Raw genomic sequence first — 26,187 nt, 5'->3', positions numbered from 1 at the left:
AATTGACTGAAAATAACAATTTAAAGTCATAAGTACCATTATTCTAAACATATTATCAATTTATTAATAAAAAATGTACTCAAATATTGCCTAAAAATAGGTATAAATATGGCAATATCAAAATACCCCACACTTAGGCTTTGCGTGCCCTCAAGCAAATTTAAACTTAACTTCTAATTACTAACACCACATAGAACAATCCGACTCTAGCTCAGCCATTATGCCAAGACCTCAACGCATGCATTTGTGTCTAAAATTTTCCTAAAGTACCCCCATACTTTAAATACTCACAATCTTCATAAACACTCGCCCACTTTTTCCGAACAATGCTCATTTTATGCAACCCTCCGAATCCATCCGCAGAAAACCTCCTTATCCTCAAGGTATTTTTAGTTAAGCAACCTAAGCATACATAATCTAGAATTACAATCATTGATACCACTATGGAGCTCTTTTGGAATTCTTCATTTCTTTGACATTTGATCTTTGATTTCTTTGAATTCACCACCTTATTTGATTTGATTTCTGGTATCTTCAACTTTTTGAAATCCTTGGAATTTTGATCTTTTGATCTTCACTTTATTTGCTCCAAAATTCTTCAAACTTTACTCGTAATTCTCTCTTCTTTTTTTACATGTACCTCACTTTTTTCACTCAAAACCTACATGCTTAAGCAGAGGCACTCAACCTCAACCTTTATCGGTAAATGATAATAAATTTCCTGGATACATTTTAGGTTTAGGCTGCTAAACATATTGCATCCCTCAAACCAAGCGGGGTTATGTTTTTGTTCCATGATTTCACTAAAATAAGGGAGGCCACAAATGCACTATAACGTATATTGACTCAACTAAACATTTGAACTTTCATCGGATCATCCCACATAACACTAGCAATTATAATTCAACTTATTATTACTAGATTCAATTATTAAAAATTTCAATTTCCAAATTTTCAATTTTTTTTACTATCAAATTCTATGATTATCTAGCAATTTACTTTTTCTACCCCTACCCCACACTTATTTCATACAATGCCCTCATTGTATTCATAAAAATAAATCAAAATTAAAGAAAAGGGAGAAAAAGGAACAGACTCCCCTGGGATAGTAGCGTGAGCATCTCCAAAAGTGTGGCAAACGTGCGTCTTGAATATGGACCTCCAAAAATAGAAACTCGGTGTAGAACTGGGTGAATATGTAAATCAACCATGAAAATGCCTCGAAACCTCAATTCTTCAAAGTGGGTGCTAGTATATAGAAATGTGGGCAAGGATAAACTGAGACACATCGTGGCAGGTATCTTGCCACGTCGTGATATAAGATAAAAACGTGAACACCAACAGGCTGCTTTATTTCTTCAATGTTCATGAGCGCCACGACGTGGCGTAAGGATCCCACGTCGTGGAAACTGGACATCAGCAGAAAATGCCTTATTTCTTTTATGCACTCTAGCAACTTGACCAATGTCTAAATGGTTTAAGACGCCTCTATATAAATATACTTCCCAACTGTAACCTCTCTCCTACTAACGTACCCCACACTTATCTTGAATTGTGGGTTCCAACTCACGACTCTAAGCTTCCTTGACTCGACAAACACGACTCTAGAGTTAACCTTACATGCTCCTTAGAATTCCAATGCTAATCTGAAAAATGGAACAACCCAAAAGAAATAAAAGAGTAACATCATAGTTCAAGAAAGTTTTACATTACAATCCAAATTCAAACATAAAAAAAACTACTTAAAACAAAACAAAATAAAAAGAAAAATGAAATCAATCATCATCTCCTTGGTCCTGCGCTCCACTTGGTCCTGCCCCGTCATTCTGCGGACGCCATAGCTCCTCCCATGTCGGAAAATAAGGACACTGTGGTGGCATAGAAGGTGGTCGGGTCACACCCAAATGCGAATAAATACCCTCAGTAAGCTAAGTATGATAAATGGCATGCCCCCATAGATTATCCAAATAAGTTCCCACCTGACTCTGAAAAGGGTCGGTGGGTACTCCCTGCATATACTGTGAAGCAGCACGCTCTCTCTCGACTTCACCTATAGCTCGCACATTCTGACGCCGCGGTCTGGCTGGTGGTTACTGCCTTGGCCGCGCCTCCTCTTGCTCATCATCTATCGGCGGTATAACAAAACGACCCCCAACATTCACTACGGCCCGCATAACTCCCAAGACTTGAATGGTCAAGTCTGTGTCCGGGAATCGAGTAAGATTCCTCACAAAGTCATGGGTCAAAATATGATATGACCTAGCAAGGCGAGTAACCAAATGCCCCCCCCCCCCCCCCCCCCGTGATCAGGCTCCCGGGCCTAGAATTGGCCGCTTTCTTCCCCATGAACCTCGCCAACATATACGGTAAATCACAGCAAACTCCCGGGGTAATAAGATTCCATAAATAAAACAAATTCTGAATGGGGACTTTATCACCATGATGCTTGTGATTTATTGAAAAAGTGATCAGGCGATGTAAAAATCGGAAAACAGGATTCCGAATTTGGGACTCACTCGAGTCACGAGTATTGTACTCATGGCTAGAAATACCCCTCCAGAACTGAACATCCATAACACCGGGATTAAAATCCTGAACGCATCCAAGTAAGAACGGTATGAAAAACGGAGGTTGAGTCTCCACTTCGGTATAAAGCCCCATACGCCAAGCGAATTCCCGAAGACTACACTCTCTATAAACACCACCCAAACAAAACACAAGTGCCCGGTTGTAGGTAAAATCAATGGTGCATTCCTCGAAGCATACGGTAGAGAAAAACTCCACCGATAATTCCCGGTATACGGGTTCTTGGATGGCAAACAAATTCCTCCACCCGTGACAAGTGAAAGAAAATTGGTCCCCTTCGTATGTTTTCGACCAATAGCGTGCCAACTCAGCGACCATTCCCACTCCACCGAGCCATCCCCAATCGATAATTGGGGCTATTGCAAACTCCCTATTGTACAGCCATCCCAGCCGATTCTCGTAAGTAGTTAACAATGGTCGGGGAATGTTTTGAGGAAACTGATATAAGGGATGTATACTTGCTACATCAATCGGGTTTTCCTCCTGTGGAATAGCTCTTCGTGGTCCCATTTCTGCATACACAATCAAACCAAAGCAGCAAACATCTAAAACATTAAAACAGATTAAATGTGCCTGCCAGAAGTCACGACGTGGCCAGGCTACGCCACGTCGTGGACCGCAGTCGGAAGCAGTTTTTGGATCGGTCATTTTGTATGCAATTTCTACCAAAATTAGTGCTTGGGGTTTGTTCCTATGGACATTTAAGGGACATGCAACCTAGAATCAACAACTAGTTTCAACCAATTTCGTGAATCACACAAGCCCTAACCATGAAAATCTAAAATTGTAAGAACTAACTACATTAATGAATAGAACACATACCAAGTAGAGTTAATTGATAAGAACTTGCAAGGAATTTGGAAGTAGATTAAGAAATTGGCTGTGGGGTATTTGGTTCCCGTTCGTGCGGCAGTATCAAATGGGGAATGGGGATGTTGGTCAAAGGGTTTTAAGGAAATGGCCCCCCCGTGACTTTTTAAAGGCCACTCGTGGCTGGCTATGCCCACGTCGTGGACTTTAAAATTGTGCTCTGGTCCCGTGTTCTCATTTTTACCACGACGTGGCAATTGTCTGATTGGAAAATTTTATAAAATCGTACATTTTAACTAACTACTTTGCATCTCATTCATTAATTAAAGTTCCCACAGCTAATCTTTTACTAAGTATCAGTTATTATATGATGAGTTGTTATCTCTCCTAATTAAAAACTAAAAAAAAATAAAAGAAAAGAAAATGCAAACCAAGCTCGGGTTGCCTCCCGAGAAGCGCTTCTATTTCTTGGAGTCTTGAGCTGGACTCCGTGCCTTCTACGTTGAATCTTCTGAAGAGTCCACCACCAAGATCTTTTCTTCATTGAATCGCCTCTTGTAAGCTTGAACTCGCCTTTTATACGCCTTCTTTGAATTCTCCTTTTTAGCTTTTCCATCTTCTTCAAGCTTGCGTTTTGTGCCCTTCGTTTGTTCCTTGCACTCCATACCATTCTCCTCCTCTTTCACCACCGGCTTTGTCACTCTTGAATTGACCTCCTCTTCATCACTTGTCATCTCCTCATCCTCTTTGCTCACCCAAGAATGTGGACTCTTGTAAGCTATGACTTCAATCAAATATGGAACAGATGCCCTCGGTTTTGTTCTTTTGACTTGATGAACTGCCTTGATCTCTTCTTCCATAAGCTTTTCCAGTTCTTCTAGTTCATTGTCTTCATTAATTGTGAACACCTCTTCTTGAACATGATCCTCTTGGAAGTCATCTTGTATTCCAAAAACTTCTTGTTCATCTCCAACCCTCAAAGTGAGCTTAGACTCACGAATATCAACAAGAGCTCCAATAGTGTTAAGCAATGGACGACCAAGGATTATTGGCACATCGGGATCTTCCTTCATATCCAAAACTACAAAGTCTATTGGAAAAACAAATTTTCCAATCTTCACCAAAATATCCTCCATGATGCCCCGAGGTTGTGTCACCGAACGATTAGCCATGTGAATCTTCATTTTTATAGCCTTCATCTTCTGAATCTCCAATTTTTGATAAAATGAAAAAGGCATCAAATTAATGTTAGCCCCAGAATCGGCTAAAGCATTAACCTTCATTTTATTACCAAATTCACACGGAAGAGTGAGGCATCCAGGATCCCCCATCTTTTCTGGTGTCTCTCCCAACACGGCTTTTGAGGTTTGTTCACTTAGAATCACCTTTGACTACTTCTTTAATTGCCTGCAAGTGTCTATCAAATCTTGCAGGAATTTCTGGTTCTCAGGAGTTTTGGATAAGGATTCGACAAAGGGGGTATTAATCGGGATCCCCTTCACATGCTTTACAAACTCTAAATGCTCCTTCTCCAGTAGACTAAGTGCAGCTCGGGTTGGAAATGGCAAAGGTGGATGATAAGCTGGAACGGGTTCAAAGAATTTTTGATCAGACATGCGCCACGTTGTGGCCAGAGGCGTGCCACGTCGTGGCGAAGCTGTTTCGGCAACTTTTTCACTTTCGAACTTTGACTTCTTGGGTTTTGGATCGGGCTGCTATGGTTCTTCTTCCAATGCCTCCAGGAACTCAGAGATTGCATCTTCTTCAGTATCGATGGCCATTACGTGAGATTGGGTCTTTACTTCGGGATTCTTTGGGGACAATTTTTCATGAACTAGAGTGGCTAGTTGACCAAATTGTACTTCAAGGTTGTGGATGGAGGCTTGCTGATTCTTTATCAAAGTTTGTTGTTCCATAATAGCAGAATCAGTGGCATCGTGTCTCTTTTCCGAAGCTTCCATAAACTTCATCAAAATGGCCTCTAGGTCGGGTTTCTTTTCGGCCGGTGGCTGCTCCTTCTGATAAAAGCCTAGACCTGTCTACCTATACTTCTCTTCTTTTTGCTTCTTATACTCTTCATATGGCAGCCACTCCTTCTTCGGTTTCCTCCAGTCCTCATCAAATTTATCCCTACTAGAGTAGCACACTTGAGCTTTTCTGTTCCCAAACTCATCAACATTGCAGTCCTTGGTCAAGTGTGGACCACTACATCTCTTGCAACCCACTCTTATGGCATGTATCGACTGGTCCATTTGTGTTATCCTTCGATCCATATTATTCACCATGGCCACTACAGCTGCTATTTCTTCAGTTTGGGCCCCTCCACCACCTTTGATTCCATCTTGCCTCGGGTTGTGGTATTCGCGAGAGTGCTTCGCGAATTCTTCAATTAGCTCCTTGACCTCCCTTGGATTTTTCTTTTTCAAAGGTCCTTGAGAATCAAGGAGTTGTCTTTTCATCACGTTGACCCCATCATAAAAGATTGACATCTCTTGCTGCACATTTAGATCATGCTGAGGGCAATTTCTGAGCAAGCCCTTATACCGCTCTCATGCTTCGTATAATGACTCTCCCAGCTGTTGCTCAAAGTTGGCTATTGCCTTCTTGAGTTTGGCTATCTTAGATGGCGAGCAAAACTGGTCCAGGAATTGCTCACGCATTTGAGCCCAAGTGGTGATTGTACCCGGTGGGAGTGCTTTTAACCACTCCTTAGCAGCTCCTTTGAAAGTGATGGGAAGCATCCTAAGCAAGACTGTGTTTCTGTTGACATTTGGGACATTGAAGTAATCTGCAATGTCGTTGACTTCATCTAGATGCTTAAAAGCATCCTCATGATCTTTCCCGAAAAATGGGATGTCCTTTAGTGCAGTCAATATGTGTCCCTTCAGCTCGAATGTGGCAGTGGCAGGTATTGCGGGTTGGACTAAATCGGGACCCACATCTTCTCGGATCCGCTTCTTGTAAGCTCCCATGGATATTTCTTCAATTGCTGCCATCTCGTTCCTTGTCTCGTTCTCGGGTTCGCTCGTGTGTTCTTCAAATTCCGGCTCGGTATCGCTTTCGGACTCGGTTTGGACGGGCGTATGATCCAAATGCTCAAGATTGCTCTTGTGCCTCGCGGATGAACTTGACTCTCCTGTCTTCTTTCCCGACTTCCTAGAAAAAGTTGACTTCAATTCTTGTAAGGGCATCTTTTTCTTGTGAATTGCGGACTCGGGATCTTCAAGTGGTGGCACCAAGGGTGTGTTTGAGATTTTGTTCATGAACTCCTGCAACTTGCTAAACTAAAAACGTAAAACTGAACTAAAATAAGAAAAACTAACTAACAATTAAAAATCTAGTTTTTTAACTGTCCACGTCGTGGCAGGTATATGACCACGTCGTGGACTCTGTGACTGATAGATTTTTTTTTATTTTGCTGAAAAATTAACTTTTTGTGGTTTTTTTTTACCCCACAAGAAGGATCGATTAATTTAATGCAAATAAATAAGCTAAAAACTAAGAAAAACAACTAAGTCGTTCCCCGTCAACGGCGCCAAAAACTTGATGTGCACAAAAGTACTCACTAATTTTAATATTTATAACCTAACAAACTTAACTAACTATGCACTTATAGGCAGTGTACCTAGTCAGATTACAGTATAGTTTGAGTAAGTCGAGTGTCGATCACAGGGAACGGTGTTTCTAATTAATTTACTTATATTAAATTAACCTAATTATTAACAAGTTTAAAAGGGGTTTTATCTGATTTTATAAGATCAGATGAACTTAAATCAAATTCAATAAGTAAAAACACACTCTTGTTTAGTTTGAATCCACTTCTTCCTTATGGCTAGCTAATGATTACGGATTATTAAGTTGGTTTTTAGTTGTATTAGTAATTTAGTTCTAACTTACCAATAATTAACTAATTCATGTCAAACCATGTATGTTCACACATAATTAAACACAGAACTAATTATGAATGTAAATATGCTATGTAAGATTTGTAACATAAACGCAATTATGGTCACAATACACGTTCTCTAGCACAGCTAAGCTTATTTATTCTAATTACTAACTAAGATTGGTCAATCCTAGCTCTAACAATTTAATGTTCACTAAATCATTAGGTAAACAAATTCATGCAGTTAATGGTCATTAAGCTACACAAAAGATGCAATCAAGCAATTAAAGAAACAAACAATAGCATGCTAGGTTATACAAATCAAACACAAGCAATTTTTACCAACTAAACTTAATCCATAAACATTGAACTATTTAAAAGTTTGAAGCTTCATCTAGCTAAACAAGAGTAGCTAGATTCAGTTGCTCATCCTAGCAACTAATAAACCAACACAACTTAAAGTAATAAAAGACATGTTCTTATTTAACTAAAATATAAACCTTTATTCTTTTTGGTGTTGAAAACCTTCTTCCAGAACCCTTCTTTCACTCTGAATCGTCTTATGGAACTCTTTCCTTCAGCCAAAAGGTTCTTCTTTTCGTAATAATCAGGAGAACTTAAATAATCTCCAAAAACCCGCGCCACGTCGTGGCTATCCAGGCTACGTCGTGGGCTTTAAGCTATCCGTACCGTACAAGGAATCCTCCGCGTCGCGATGTTTATCTACTAGAACACTCTTGCCACGTCGTGGCCGACTTTGCCACATCGTGAATTCAGTATTTATCGTGGATTTATTCTTTTTCTTGTCTTTCAAGTCTCCCATGTTCCTCATATTGTCACTTTTGGTCCCTCTCTTCGAAAATCCTTTTAATTGACTGAAAATAACAATTTAAAGTCATAAGTACCATTATTCTAAACATAGTATCAATTTATTAATAAAAAATGTACTTAAATATTGCCTAAAAATAGGTATAAATATGGCAATATCACGCTTATTTTTATCTTTTATTTATTATACCTTTATAATTGGGCAGAATTTCGTATACGCCCTTCCTAAACAGCTAAATATCATATTTGCCCGGACTAAACTCTAAATATCGTATTTACCCTTCCTAATGTTTTTTAATATCATATATACCCAAATATTTTTTTTTTATATTTTTTTATTGATTTATAAATGTTTTTCATAAAATTAAATCATTATAAATAAAATACATATTGATTGGACAATAATACCCTTACTCCTAATTTCCAATACAACATACGATTGAAATCGATTCTCCTTCTCAAATCACGTTCGAGCCTTCCTTCCATGAGGCTTTCGATGTTTTCTTCCAATCGCTACACATAATCGTTCCTTGATTCCAAAATTGATCGTTGATTCCCTGTTATTGCAAACACACACGCAGCAGGTTGCAACTTCCTTCCTTCCGTATCTAGTTTCCTTTGATCGTATCGTACACAATCGATGATTCCCCTGTATCGCATACACACGCATAGGTAATTACAAACTGAATCCATTCCCATTCCTCAATTATGATTATGTTGTTGTTTGATTTGTTCAACGACTTCAACATATACCTATTTTCCATCTCTTTAATTTCGTTTTTAGGGTTTTTAGTTTCAATTTTTCAAATTCTTGTTAAAATCGTGAAAAAAAAATGTTGTATTTGATAGCTTAGTTATGTTGGATTTCAGGTATAATCAGTTTCAGTGAACTAAGAACTTTAAATTTCGCCTATGATCTTCAGCCTCACGAGATTAGGAGCTCGCTGATTGATCTTATTCAAAAGCATCGCATTCAACACTTGTGATTCCAGAGATACAGTCAACTACAGGCAGCAAGGTAATCGGATTGTCATTCTATTTTTTTAAAGTGATTAATTAGGTTGAAATGGTATATATGTAAATAGTGTACTGAACACCAGCATTATAATTTTATAATTTTATATGTTGTTTGTAGTGTCCAGTTTAACAGTTTAGCTGACATCTACAATGAAGATCAGTTTATGGCAGCGTTAGTAAATGATATCTCAACTATGAAAACCCTTCCCAAAACCATAAAAGGAGCCATAAGAAAGAAATAAATCCCTTCATTTAAAGTGTTTAATTCACAATCTTCATACTATAATTTACATCATTTTCTTCCAGCTCTCATACGCCACTTTGTAGATGAACTCATTATTGTTGATGGTGGATGCTTACAGGTAAATACATTGTTATTTATGTAATGACCCGGGTTGTACTGTATCATGGTTGTGCTGAGAAGTTTTAGGTACTTAATTAAATTATTCCAACTATATCTTTTTTGATGGATTTTTTGTGAATATGAAGGATGTACATGGAATTATCAAAGGCAATATTACTGTGGATTCACACACACAACGTCCGAATGGTTCATGGGACACAATACTCAACATATATGGAGGAGAAGTCTTCGGTGGCCAAAAGAAACTTATCCTGTTTCATGCAAATTTTGAAAATGTAGTGGATAGGACAAAACCCTAGTCATCTTATTCGCAGACGCAGCCGTGAAAGGGAAATAGTGTCATAAAGCGTGAAGCGAATCTTAAGAAATAGCATCGTACTTTGAGAAATTGATGATATATAGCATTGAACTTTCAAAATTTTGTAATAGTTAAGAAAAGTAGCTATATATATATATATATATATATATATATATATATATATATATATATATATTATCTTTGTATGTTTTAATTATAATATATACAATTTTGGTCCTTAAAGCATATATTTTGAATTAGTTACATTTTGGTCCCTGAACTTTAAATTTGCACCATATATACCAATTTGACAACAAACGCAAATCCAATAAAGAAAAACTAAAAAAAATATTTATTTATGTCACATACTAACAAAAAAATCCATCAATTGAACCCTAACTAAGAATATTTTTAACTTAATCTAACAAATTTTTTCTAAAGTACCAACTAATTCCATGAGACTTTTTCATGTAGAACTCGAAACTCCCGAACCACCATGCGATTTTGTATCCTTTCCACATGACCTTTTAGATGTGGATGTTTTGCTTTGATCGAAACTTTGAGATGCTGGATTTTTATATGTCTTTTCACGGTGTCCATACTCTCCACATCGCGGACACTTATGTCTTCTTTTAGATTCATCCGATGATTTTATTCTATTTTTTCTTGGTCGTCCAGGTGGGCGTTTGATAATAGGTGGATATATTTTGTGTCCATTCTTTTGCGCCCATTGATCCTGTCCGGGCATCGGAGCAATTTGATAAGCATATGCGGCTTTAAAATTCTCTATAGTGAAATATGGATCAACATATTTGTCCCAGTTAGCATCCCTTATATAAGCAATAAAAGCCGCTGCATGTACACATGGTCGGCCCTGAACTTGCCACACTCGACAACTACATTTTCTTTCATCTAGGTTGACCTCCCAACGTGTTGCCTTGTACTTCACTTCAACTTGATTCTCAGAACTTCTAGTAACTTCATACTCTCCCAAGTTCTACATGAAAAATTATATATATATATATATATATATATATATATATATATATATATATATATATATATATTTATATTAGATATATATGTATTATTGAAGTAAAATCTAAAATAAATATAATCATTCAACTAAATTATTTAACATGCTTACCTTAGCGATGTCATTGAGATGGTTTTTAGCAATAGGAACCAAAGTGCCATTCCATGTATTCACCAAATTTCTTTTCTTATCAAACCGTTTCATAATCTTTTCCCTAATTGCATCAAGGAGATCAAGCACGGGTTTATAGCGCAATTTACCAATCCAAGAATTAAACGTTTCTGAAATATTATTAGTGATGTAATCACACTTGGAAGTAGTACCAAACTTGCTTCTACTCCATATTTTTTTGTGATTAGTATTTAGATATGCAATGACATCTTCATTTTTATCACTAATTTCCTTCAATAATTTGTCATGTTTGGTAGCATGGTAGGTTTTGGCAGCAGCCCATAGTTTTTTGTTATAGAAGTCCCCACGAAAGTGTTTCTTGAAGTTGCTATATAAGTGCCTCATACATTCTCTATGCTCGACATTAGGATAAACATTCATCATGGCTACTTCTAACCCTTTTTGCATGTCTGATGAGATAACAAGACCATTTGGCATTCCAATTGCTTTTTTCAATGAATCAAGAAACCATGTCCATGATTGTGTGTTTTCTGATTCAAGCACACAATATGCTACTGGAAAGATAGAATTGTTACCGTCAATACCAGTTGCTGCGGCTAATACACCATTGAACTTTCCTTTTAAATGACAAGCATCAAGACCAATATACGGACGACAACCAGCAACAAACCCTTTAGAACAAGCTGCTAAACAAATAAAAAAACCTTTTGAAAAGTTTCTTTCCACCAACCATGTCAAAGTCAATTTCAACAATGCTTCCTTCGTTCCTTCGTAATAGTTCTTCTTTAAATTCATCCATCTTCATGAAGGAGTCTTCCCACTTACCATACATGTCGGTATAAGCTTGCTCTTTCCCTCTAAAAACTTTTAGGTATGGCACATCAACATTGTAAGTTTTCATAATCCAATTTCTAAGCTCATATGGAGAGACCTCCCCATCAGATTTCAACTTGTCAGTAACTACATTAGCAATCCATCCTTGAGTGGCTCGCTTATTGCCACCCTTATTGCTGCGAGTGCAAGAATGTACTTCTACCATTTTCTTAACCTAAAATAAATGAAAAAAACGTAAATATATTTTTAATATAAAGCATGTTAAATATAACTTAAGGTATACACTTACTTCAAAGGTAACTACATCTTGTGTAATAGAAGCATGAATTCTCCACTCGCACTCTAGGTTTTCACATCGTGCTGTGAATCGTGTCGGGTCGCTTTTTTGAATGTAGTAGTTGAATTCATTTATGACTGCAAAGTGGTTCAAAGCTCTTCTAAAATCTACCACGTTTTCAAATTTTGAGCCGACTTTCATGCTTATACTATTCTTACTAGATGAGTAAACTACATCATCATCATTCATTATATCATCTTCATTATCAGAACTGAGATGACTGTGATAGCTTTCTTCACTAGGACAAAGGTCTGCATCATACTCATCGTGTGGTTCATCTCTGTTGGCACACAAATGGTTAGTATGATTATTGGAGCCGAGGTTATTCTCTGTTGTCACATAAATGGTTACTTGTTTCTCGTTTCCATACATGCCAAGCATAGCCATGAACTTTTCATCAGAATCAAGCACAATAAGGGATTTTTCTCGTGCATACTTGTCAACATAAAAAATAGAAATTTTTGGGTTGTTCTTTGATGAATAACGTTTTACAACCTCTTCATGTAGTTGACTAAACTTGTATAAAAATGTGTCTATGTAGATACATTTTTGAGAGCCAAAGCAATATATTTGCCTACAACTATTCTTCGTTAGCCGAAAGTAACCTCCATATTTCAATTTTAACTTGAACTTGGATGTTGGTATACGCCTGAAATTGAATATTAATTAGAGAAACAATCATACAATTTAGTAAATATCTAATTGAATTAACATTAAGGTATTCAAATAAACATACTCGATTATTGGAGACGTAGCCCTGCTCTCCCATATGGGTTTTGATGTGTCATTAAGGGTAGTATCTTCTGTTTGAGAATGATCTTCCGACATTGGTTTGTATCGGCTCTAAAATATAATTTTAAGTCAAAGATAAGAAAAAAAAGATATAAAGGTATAAAAACACGACTACAAACATCAACATTGCATATCATTGGCACAATAGCTAAGAGTAGCTGATTCATATATAAAGATATAACATGATTCAAATATAAAGGTATAACAACAAGACTACAATTAGTTTTCTTCATGATATAATGGAATCATCAAACAAATTAGTCCAATTATATGCAGCTGCAATAAGTCTTAGAACTGCTGAACAAATCAAACACCAACAACATAATCAAAATTAGTTTTCTGGTTAATCTCTTCCCATGAAGTCATATTTTGACATCAATTAGTTTTCTAGTCAGCCTCTTCTGTTTTGACATCATTTAATTTTCTTCATGATATAATGGAATCAATGACAAATTAGACAAATTATATGGAAAAGGAATTATGAAACTTATACAGGGACTTCAACAATTCCAGATTCTAGATGTGTAGGTGACATATTCATCAGTTGTAATCCCAAATTGAATGTTCAATTGACAAAAAAAAAATCATAAAATCCTGATTAGTCAGCTACAATAAGTCTAGGAACTGTTGAACAAATCAAACAACAACATAATCATAATTGAGGAATGGGAATGGATTCAGTTTGTAATTACCTATGCGTGTGTATGCGATACAGGGGAATCAGCGATTGTGTACGATACGATCAAAGGAAACTAGATACAGGAGGAAGGAAGTTGCAAGCTGTTGCGTGTGTGTTTGCAATAACAGGGAATCAACGATCAATTTTGGAATCAGAGAACGATTATGTGCAGCGATTGGAAGAAAACATCGAAAGCCTCATGGAAGGAAGGCTCGAACGTGATTTGAGAAGGTATGGGGTAAACGACTTTTGGCAGAATTGATTTCAATCGTATGTTGTATTGGAAATTAGGAGTAAGGGTATTATTGTCCAATCAATATGTATTTTATTTATAATGATTTAATTTTATGAAAAACATTTATAAATCAATAAAAAATATATAAAAAAAAATATTTGGGTATATATGATATTAAAAAACATTAGGAAGGGTAAATACGATATTTAGAGTTTAGTCCAGGCAAATATGATATTTAGCTGTTTAGGAAGGGCGTATACGAAATTCTGTCTTATAATTGAGTATAAAACACATAAATTCACATAATTCACATAATACTCAAATATTTCATCTTTATTACTTCAAAAAGAGTTAAAATAGTTGACCTAGACTATTACATCATCAACTAATGCTTAGCCCCAAAACACGGGCGTTACAATCCCCATCCTATGAGGTTCTAGAACTTTCCTGCTTCAACTTCCAATAAATAACCAAACAATCTCTGCAATTTTAATTAATTCAATTAATCCCAAAATTAATTCCAAATAATTTCTGATTAATTTCAAATTAATTATTATTATTTCCTATTAATATATTAATCATATAATATATTAATAAACTATCTATTCCAATTTATTAATCATATAATAAACTGGCAATTCAGCCTCTCTCCTAAAATCATTCTATCCAAATATTAGTTTTCAGGACAACCCAAGACTTTGCTTCTAATTCAAAAATATACCAATTTAGGTATTGGCTTTGACATCTTAATCCAATAAGGCCCTATGGTGTCAGATAGTTGGCTATTAGAAGCTCTCGGGTCAGAGTTTTGTCCGCATAATTCCAGGTTTTTGTGAGATTACTTTATAAGTTAAGCTACATTTATTTTATATTAGGTGTAACTTTTAATTATAGTCATAAATGTTATTATGAACCTATAATTAAGATTCATCAGTAATTCCAAGTCATTATATTGATTAATCTACTAACGGAAGTGATGTCTAAACTGGATTTAGGGAGGTGCTTAAAGTGGGATTTCCAAACAATATACATTGTATACTAAACAAACCCTACCTTCGATATGATCCAACCTGGTTATTTATTATTTGATAGATCTTTATGCATACATTGGAATTGTTGAGGAATCTAGACTATTAATATTATAGTCACAAAGAAAGTACTATATAATTCTAGGTCTACTGAAAAGGTGTTAAGGCGAAGCACTTCCCTAACCTCTAGTCACCTACTTTTTTCAGGTGAGTGCATAGTTATTTCAAGAACATAATTTGATAAAAGTATTTATTAAATGCTAATTGTATTAAGGATACTCTATGTTATTTGTATAACTATAGTAGTACTGCTTATTAGAAATTATGTTAGATTGCTTTCCGATATAGTATGTGATAGTTATAGACTTATAAAGGGTAATTAGTTCCAAATAAGTTGAATATTAGATATGTCTCATTCTGAGTGTAGAGTGTGAGATCAGAGCGGAGCGGAGTGGTCCTCTTATCCTTGGATGACCATAAATGGTGAGTCCAGATAAGACAACTGGCATGTATGTCTAAGTCATCGACCAGAGTAGATGACAACATTTGACTATTCTAGGTGGTCTAGTGAATTATGTTGTTAGTGTGGACTTATAAGCCACAAACATAGATAAAATGAGATACTATATTTATCAATAACTCTGAACATTGGTTGCCTTTATATGACTTACACTGTCCATGGACTCCCCTAGTTGTGTAGTCAACCAGATACTCAAACGGTTTATCAGATAGGGTGATTTCTCCAGATAAGCATTGCTTTAGGGTTTGTAAGAATGGATTAGGCGGGATAGGTGGTCTTATATCAGATTATACCTATAATGTTTGTTGCAAAAATGCTATTATAAATTATCATTAATATATTATGGACTTGAAAGCCTATGCATATCACCAGGTTTTTCAAACTTGACACACTGATTTTATGTGCATCACAGGTAGCAGATGTAAGGTTGCCGAAGTCTAATTAGGATGCCGAGTGAAATAAAGAGATGTGCATGTTATAGTATTTCATGACCTTTTAATATTTACGGTGTAATTTATGTTTGGATATGAATGATGACATCCTCAGAGTTTTTAATATTAATGAAATAACTTTGTTATCTCAAAATGTTTTATGTAACTAGGATTTTCCGCAACTCCATACCTCAAAGCGTAAAGAAAAAGTTTTAATCAGTCCTAAAAATTGGAGGAAATCGTATTTTGTATGGGGACGTAACCAACCATGATAGAAACTAAAATCACAAGGACCTTTCATGAAGAAAAATAAAATAAAAAATAAAAAAATTAACGACTAAAAATTATATTTAAAAAAATCACAAGGAGCATTTATGGCAATTTGTCTATAACATAATATTATATCTAAGATAGTTTTCAACCCTTTTATATTTGCTAAATTATTTTAAAAAATCCCAATTTTTTTCCTTTTAAGAGGCGTTAAATTTATCCGGTCATATTTAAAATAAAATATAATAATTTTTTGATACATAATAGTTTATATTTTAAAATATTGTATTGTATACTCTATAAAACATAAAATGTTATATAAATGCATCTAGAAGAGAAGTTTTTTCATAACTTATTATTATGTATTTATAAAAAAAAAGCACTTAATACCCTTAGAGAAGAAAATTATTTTGTTTTCTTTTATTTTGACCACTCAATAGTTAATATACTTTCATAATTATATTAGTATTTATATATTTTTTTAAATAATTAATTTTGTTTAAAAATAGACTAATTAAATAAGAAGGTCTTCTTAAATATTTTAAAAAGATAAGAATAAATTAGTTAAATTTATCAATATATATATATATATATATATATATATATATATATATATATATATATCCCTATTCTAATAAAAAAATAGTTTTAATATCCTTTTGACATGTGTCATCATATTAGGTCTTTTAATTAATACATATTTTATTCATTTTTTTCCATGTGTCACCATATTAGGCCACTAATTAATGCATACCACTTGTCAATCTATTAATTCTGCATTTCAAATTTCAAATTTTCAATTTCTCATTCTAATTAAATTAAATTAATAACATTAGAATAAAATTAATACAAATTATAGTTTATATAATATTCCATATATTTATTTAAATTAGCGATTATAATTTTATATAACTAAAAAAACATTTTTTAATTAGTAATTTATTTAAAATAATTAATTAATAATTTTTGAACACTCTCTAAGAAAATTTAATTAGTTTTATAACCGTGGTTTCCACAGGTTATAAACTAATATATATATATATATATATATATATATATATATATATATATATATATATATATATATATATATATATATATATATAAGTTTATCATGTTTGAGTAGTCTTTTATTAAGGGTAATGTGTACGGTTCAGATTTCTTGAGGTTAACCTGTTTCGTCATGGACATATTGATTTCGTATGAAAAACATATTTAATTTTAATATATAAATGATAAACTCTAGCTTTATGAATGTAAAAGTAATATAAATAATTAAAATTAAGAGCATCAGATATATGCGAATGGGTTGATAATGTCTGACTTTCGATAGTTGATTTCTTCAACATGAATAACAATGACGCAAATGTACGGCCGTTTTGCCGAATTACAATTGACCCAATTACTTTATTGTACAAACTTTGTGGAAACATGATTATAAATAATAATGACCGTGATTTTTGCTACAACTTCAAGCCTCAAATTTTTACGAGTTGTTGTGAGTCACATCGTTTGTAAAGTGTGAATTAAAACGACAATTTTGTATATAATTAATATTGAAAATTTAATGAAATAAACAAGTTGGTTAGTTTCAACTATCCTACGTTACCGGGGGAAAACATTTAGTAAGTTTATAATGTTTTTGTCTTGATATGTCTTCAAAGGTTTTAAATGGACCAAGAGATCAGCCAAACTCACACATGTGAGTCTAGCCTAGCTGATGACGTGAGTGAGTGAAATGGCGCACTTGGCACAACACATTGGTCGTTGAGGAGCTTTTATTTTTAGCAGGTTCGAGATTGATCGAGTTGGACCGTATTCGGTTCATGGAAATCGCGTCGCGACAGTGGGCTCGCGTCGCGATTTGCATCGAAATATTCTGGAAGGCCAGAAAACGGCTTGTTGCTTGGAGAGCAAGGCGTTGCCCTAATGTTTTTAGGGGCCGACCTATAAGGTTTTTTGTTGTTGTATTACACACACATACTAATTTCGAAGCTCTCTCCCTAATTTCTGAGTATTCACTTTGCGTTTATCGTTTTCCATAGTTGTTGGAATATCAATAAGTATACATTAAATCCTGATGTTTTACTTTGTTGTTTACAGTCGAGAGAAGCGAAATAAAAACCTGTTAAAGACATGTGTCCTATCCGTGCAATTTTCTACAATCAAGATCAACTATCAACCAGTCGGTTTTACATTATTGTTTCACATTTAAATCCATCCAATTACATGACAGTTTGTTTCAACTCCTTTCTTACAATTAAATCTGATTGTTAAGGATTATTACAATAATAATAATAATAATAATAATAATAATAATTCAATTTGTTATCTTGCAACATCTCAGCGTTTAATTCTCAATATTAATATATGGTTTTTTGTGAAAGTGTATTGGATATTCATTCAATTGTTTATCAACTCTAAAGGTATATATACAATTAGGAATCCAATACTTAAAACTACGCAGTTTTTATAAGTGGTTTATTTTTAGAAAAAAAAAACAAATCCCTAAGACAATATATAAATTGTATTGGTTTTGTTTTCTTTTATTCCTCCATCCAAACCTAACGATGCTATTCAATCCATTACCAATTACTTTGGCTTCAAATTCATGTACAAATATTTTTGAATAACTTCATGATGTTAGTGATCGGAAAAAAAAATTGATTAATTGATTATATCCACACATAAGCTTTCATGTTAATCATATATGTGTTGGATTCGTGGAATTAGTAATATGAGCATAAACTAAACGAAAATCCCAATTCAATCTAGAAAAAGTAACTAAATACCTATATCCATACCCACTAGGATTCACATATCCGTATATGTTTTGGATTCATTAAATTAATAATACGAGCATAAAATAAACAAAAGCTCCAATTCAAAAAAAATTTGTATGTGACCGATGAATAGCTTTAACAAAAATAAATGGGTTGTGGAAGAAGATCGCCCTTGTTCATAAATTAGACCGATTTATATTGAATTGCGATTTCTATGAAATCGTTTTTGGTGTAATCGATTTTTTTCACAATCGATGATCATAAAATTATTCGAAAATCAAAGATAAATTGTGTTCGATGTTATCAATGAATGTAAATAAGGACACATAATAATTTTGTTTTAGGGAATTTTTTTTTCCCAAAAAATGAAACTATTAATCAAAACTACATAGCTTTAAGTATTGAGCTATGCACTCTTTTATATATATATATATATATATATATATATATATATATATATATATATATATATATATATATATATGGGCTTAGAGAATATGTGATTGTCATGTATCTAAGCTTATATATAGAATCCTTACAAAATGTAGTTTTGATCCATTATTATCCAAATTAATCATGATATCTCTTTTACTATTCTTCATTAATCATGTGACTTACTAAATCGATCAAATTTTTGTTCTTTTTCTTTATTGTGTCTAAGAACTTAAAACAATAAAAGTCGTGACCATTTAATCAACACTACTAAATTCTAAATAAAAACTAATAGAATAAAAGATAAAAGAAGAACATGTCATAACTCAATCAAGTTTTTCACAAAATCATTAGATATAGTTTTTCAATTGAAAGACAATACATTTGAGTTATATTCGTTAAAAAAATATTTGTTTTTTATTTTCTTTATAAACTTCAATAATTATTTGCAATAAAAATATATATATAATTGATCTTTTTTATTCCATAATTGAACTTAATTCAATGGTATTCTATTAAAACAAAACTAAGAGAAAAATCTATGATATTGTGTCACCTCAACATTATATTTTGGAAAATACTTCATTCGAACTTTGAAATACATGATGATAATCGATGATAGATGAGAAATTGTTTGATATTAGCAAAATATGATTTTTAACATTTTTATTATGAAAACATGAATTTAAAAATGATTAAGGACGAGAAAAAAATTATTAAAACTGTCTTTAAATCTACATTACCATAACACCATCCAATGTAAACTTACTCTCTTTAATTTATTGCTAATAATTTTTTTTATAGTACATGTGTTTGACTTTTATAAGATAAATCATGTTTTCGCGTTTTCGCAAGATATTTTTGTTTTCACATGAACCTACTTATATATATATGCTTAGGTTGTTTTGTTTTTACTAACTATTATGTGCCAGAATGCATAAATCTGGACGAACAGATGGAATTAATCAATGGACATGATTTGAGAGTGTATGATATTACAATAGGATAACATGTACCATATAATCACACAAAATTTAGCAAAAGGGTATTTTGGACAATTAACTACATTTATAAAAGGAAATTTTCGGATTTTTAGGGATAATTAATTTTCCTAATTTTAAAAATCAGAATTTTTTTAATTAATTCAATTTTAATTCTAACGTAATTTGTAAACATAACCGATTTTATTCTATCAGAATATTTTTTTTATTAGAATGATGTTCTTTCAAAATTTTATTTTATTAGAATATTATTGAAGAATAACAAAATTATTGAATCTGATGTTGAAAAATAACAACATTCTAATATATTCTTATACATCCGAACTTAAATACAAATTCATACATATTCTTACAGACTAGAAGTCTTATACATTTTAATATAATTATACACATACTAAAATATTCTTAAAAAATAACAACATTCTTAAAATATGAGTATGATCAAACTTTATTCATTCTTCAAGTTATTCCTATTAGGTATTCAACGTATTCTTCCAGCCATTCCTATCACAAATACAACAAAAACTAATAATGGTAAAAAAAACATGTTTCTTGCAATTAACTATCAATTTATATATTCTGGTAGAACACATAAAATATGACAGAATACATAGAATACATTCTGGCAGAATACATAGATTTTATTCTGACAGAATACATAGAATACATTCAAAAGTATCGTATTTACTGCTAATATAATTTTAGATTCCAAATATACAATAACGAGGGACAATAGAAACTGGAATTCAAAATCACAAATTGAACCAAAATAACACAGACAAATTAATTACCTTTTTAAACAATTTTCTCGAACAAGATGAGTAGCTTTCACCAATCTATGCTGGCATATTATATCAAACCTTTATTATGTTGGTATAGGAAATCATACAAAATTAATTAACTGTGTTGGCATATGAAATCAACCCCATCAGTATATATACATAATATGGTATGCATTAGTGATGTAAACAAATCTAAATTGTGAGAAGAATGGAATTTGAAACCCTAGATTTACCTGCACTCACTGGCGATAATTGCGAGTCCGCTCGTTCCAAAACCTTCATAGCAAACTAAAACAAGCTCCTTTAAATTCGGAAAGGAGTGAACAATTATGGCGAGATCATCACCTGTGATGGACATGCGTTTCAAGTAGATCTTCTCCAGCGAACGATAAGCAGTAGCCATGGTTGACACCTAATGGCTGAAGTGTGCACCCCAATTAGCCGACAATAAGCTAAAATCAGCAAACTAGGGTTTTCCCTTCAAAGAAGAAGACGACTAACGAGACAACAAAGATATGGAGGAAGAAAATTGAAGACGACAATTGTAGGGTCTTTCTACAGGTTTTGACTTTGACATCTCATATTTAAATGGATAATAAACATACTAATTATCTACCATAATTAAATATACAAAGATTACTATAATACTTTTAAATGATTTATTTAATGATTTATTATTTCCTCAATTCTCATTGGTGCATAGATACACACAATAATTGCTAGAAACATTTGAACCTAGCTCTCTGTCTCTGTCTCTTTCTCTCTCTCTCTCTCTCTCTCTCTCTCTATATATATATATATATATATATATATATATATATATATATATATATATATATATATATATAGAGAGAGAGAGAGAGAAGAAAGAGAGTTAGGTTCATGTGAGACAGCCTAATTTTGTGAGATCGTGAGACGCAATCATAGTCACTCATTTTATAGATAAAAAAACATTTTTAAAATGCAAATTAATTGAAATTTTTTAAAATATTATTTTCGTCATTTATATTTTCTAAAAATAAATAAATAAATAAAATTACCGTTTTTTACATATTCTAGTAGAATATTAGAATATTCTATAATTCTAAAAATCACATTACAATATTTACAGTGTAATATTCTATTAAGAATATTTCACGTATTTAAAAAAAACGGTAATTTTTAAATTTTATGTAAATAAAATGACGAAAATAATAATTAAATTTTTTTTTGGATTTTTCTTTTTATTTTGTATTTTAAAATTATTTTTAGATTGCGTGTCACGGTAATTTTAAAGTGAGGACTCGTGAGAAACCTTTAAAAATTGAAAAAAAAAAATCTAAATAAAATACAAATCATAAAATCGAACAAAGATCCATGTCCGGGAGAAAAAAATTGAAAAAATAAATTTGCATCATTAAAATTGATCCATGATTCAATTTTAATTTTTTATTTTGCACCATTTTGATCAATGATTCAATTTTTTTTTCCGGACATAGATCTATGCTCGATTTTATGATTTGTATTTTTTTTAAAATTTTTTATGGTGTCTTTATGAGTTCTAACTTTAAAATTAATACTCATCTGATCCTGTTTATATATATAATTTCTATATCAGAATCATATAAAATAATATACAATTTCATTTTCTTTTTAGATTATTTTGATCGAAAAATCAGAATATAATATCAGATTTTATGTAAAAGTTTAAGTTCTTAATTTTAGTATTAAAAGTTTCGATATATATATATATATATATATATATATATATATATATATATATATATATATATATATATATATCGAAACTTTTAATACTAAAATTAAGAAATTAAACTTTTACATAAAATCTGATATTATATTCTGATTTACGATCAAAATAATCTAAAAAGAAAATGAAATTGTACATTATTTTATACGATTCTGATATAGAAATTGGGATTTAATGGGTTGAGTTGAGTCGAACTACCTATCATGGACCAATGATTGAAAATAAGGCCCAACTGTTCTATCTCTAGTATTCAAACCTCAAGACTCAAGTAGGTGGCACGCTCGCTCCTACTGTACTATATAGTACTAAATAAGTAAAAGTATATTAAACATATTTCCCACAGGATTTACCTTAAATGGTAATTTAAGATGCATTATTTTGGTTATAACATGAACTAAAATTACCAAAAAAATTAACAAGTTTGGTTATTATTTCTTTAAGACGTTCAACTTTTTGCCTTTAAATCATATTTTTGAACAATCATTAAATCCCACATTCAAGATTATTTTCAACTAATAAAAGAATAATAGTACACACGATTTGTAATATTGTAGTCATTCTTAGATTTCATTCAAAAGAAATATAACCTCAAGACATCATTTAACAATATAAACTGAAAACATAAGCCATACTAACTCAAACGTGAAAATAAAAATATAAAAATGAAAACACTAATCAGACTTATTCAAACGTAAAGATAACAATATAAAACTAAAAATTAATCAGACTCCTCAAACGTAAAGATTAATTCATAATTGATCGTTTATAACATTGAAATCATAACTATTGAAAAGTACTCGTCACATGATAATGCTCCAAGTTGTAATATATCTCTTGAAAAAAAATGCAAGTGTGTATTTATAAGACTTTTTAAATAAAACAATTTGGACATAAATATGAGTGCATATGTTTGAGTTCATTGGATTTCTCAAACATATTCGTGGACATAAAGGCAAGAGTGTCGGATTCTTTAAGGTTTTATGGAATATGAAATACTTAATATTTTGGCTTTTGCTTGTTCCTACAACTTTTCCATTTTGGGTATTTCATGTTCTTAAAATGCTTGTTTTATTTATTTTTTATTTGGTTGGGTACAAGATTTCCCTTTTTAGGTTTTGAATGTTTTGATATTGTTGTTTGAGCCGAATACCGAAGATTTCTGTCGTAATTAATCATGTTAAGTAACTTCAACTCAAAAACTAGTTAACGTATTGTTTCGCATTAAGTTAATGCGGAAATGAATTTTGTTTCTTGTCAAATGATGGTTGTATTGTTTCCGATGTTGCCTCGTCCTCTCTACAATTTCTTTTTTTTTCTTTTTTTTTTTAAAAAAAATCTCATTAGTTAATATAAGGGGTTGTTTGAGTTCATCTCAATGACTTAAAGACTACTAATGAATCTATCATTTCATGAAAAAAAAATATTGTTTCGGTAGCTCTATGAATCACTTTGTTGAATGAAGAAATTGATTGTTTTAACTTTCTAAACTATTTTGTGTGGTATGAAATGTTATTGTTTCATAAAATATGTTAATCAAAACATTATTCAAAATACAAAACATTATACAAAATCCAAATTAAAAACATAGAAAACATCATATAAAATCCAAATTAAAAATACAAAACATCATACAAAATCTAAATCTCCCCTCCCTATCTAATAAAAAAATAGTTTTATTCTCCATTTGACATGTGTCATCTTATTAGGCTTTCTAATTAATACATATTTTATTCTTATTTTGTCATGTGTCACCATATTGTATCTTCTAATTAATGCATATCATTTGTAAACCTATTGATTCTACATTTCAAATTTTAAAATTTCCACTCTTATTACATTAAATTAATAACATTAAAATAAAAATTAAAATAAATTTAATACAAATTATAAAATGATATAATTTCACATATTTATTTAAATCAATGATTAAAATTTATATAACTAAAAAATCTCTTAATTAATAATTTATTTAAAATAATTGATTAATAATTAGTTTTTGGTTTTTATTTTAAAAGTTTAATTAATTGTATAAGCGTGGTTCCCACAGGTTATAAACTAGTTAAATATAAATTAAATATAAATCTCTTTAATTTAAAGCATTTAAAGAATACCGGTCACGTTAGAATTCAAATACTTCATATTTGCAACATTCATGAATTAAGCAATTCATATTTTCAAAAAATTAGAATCAAGAAATCCCTATTTCACAAAATCAAAATTCAAGCACATTAAATTTCAATAATAAGCAAAACCATTTCAATTTCAATATGGGTTGTTTTAAGTTTTTAAACAGAAACAAAACCATTTCACATAAAACAAGGGATGTTCAAATTCCACATTCAACCATAAACAAAACCAAATAAAATCATATTAGATTTCACATTCAAGCATTTCAATTTTGAAGTTCAAATTTTCAAACACAATATTTCAAGCATAAAGAAAATTAAGGGTGGCAAATTGGACAATCAAATCTTGTTTTTATCTAACACGACACGACAAGATTTTATGTAACATAAACACAACATGATATGATGTCGTGTTTTTCTAATTAACACGAAAATGAACAAATTAAAAAACGACAAACACAACACGATAAAGATAACATAAAATAACAATTAGTTTATTAAATTAATACTTGATAATACATAACACGAAAAACTCTACAAACAAATGCTAAATTGTGTCAATTTCGAGTCAATATTGAGCACAAACACGACACTACATTGTGTTTTCAACACTTGACATGAACACGACATGAATACGTATTCAACTTTCAGTTTCGTTTAAATTTCGTTTCGTGTCATGTCTTGTCATCAATTGATACCCTAAACAAAACCATTTCAGATTCAGCATAAACAAATTCATAAATTTAGTAATTCACCACAAGTTTTTAGATTTAGCATAAACAACGTTCAAAATCCAAAATTTTAGACACAAGAAGAGAGATTCGAAGTTTAAAATTTTAGATTTTTACCATGTAAGGGCGATGATGGCGTGGAGTAAAGTGTCTTTGGTGTGGCTGGTGTGGAAAGTGTGGAGCCTAACGTGGAGGAGGATGATGCAGCCAAGCAAAACGTAGGAGGTGGGTGTGGCGTGGTTTCTTTTCAGTGAATGAAAAACGAAGAAAGATGTATTAGGGAAAAGGGGGAAATATTTTTGTTCAACGCCCCTTACAAGTTTGAACAAATCAGAGCCTTGTTGGACCATTTAGAGGTGGAAAATTAGGGAAACAAAACACTCTGAATTCGTCTGATTCAGAGCATCCTTTCAGTATAACTATTAAAAAACTTACCAAACAGTCTAACTTAACCAGATGGGTAGTTATTTAATTTTAAAGAAAATTTAACGTGTTAACA

The 26,187-nt window shown here is 32.1% G+C and overlaps 1 non-coding gene across 1 annotated transcript; it reads left to right on the top strand.

Annotated features, from left to right (window-relative positions):
- The first annotated feature begins 5,901 nt into the window (after positions 1–5,901).
- LOC145060787 (small nucleolar RNA R71) lies at positions 5,902–6,008 on the top strand. The gene has a single exon (XR_013686970.1). It is a non-coding gene; the product is annotated as a small nucleolar RNA R71 (small nucleolar RNA).
- The last annotated feature ends 20,179 nt before the right edge of the window (positions 6,009–26,187 follow it).

The sequence above is a fragment of the Lactuca serriola genome, chromosome 6, assembly GCF_051521515.1.
Source record: "Lactuca serriola cultivar US96UC23 chromosome 6, Lser_US96UC23_V15, whole genome shotgun sequence".
Classification (NCBI taxonomy): domain Eukaryota; kingdom Viridiplantae; phylum Streptophyta; class Magnoliopsida; order Asterales; family Asteraceae; genus Lactuca; species Lactuca serriola.
This window is presented reverse-complemented; position numbering and strand designations above follow the sequence as displayed.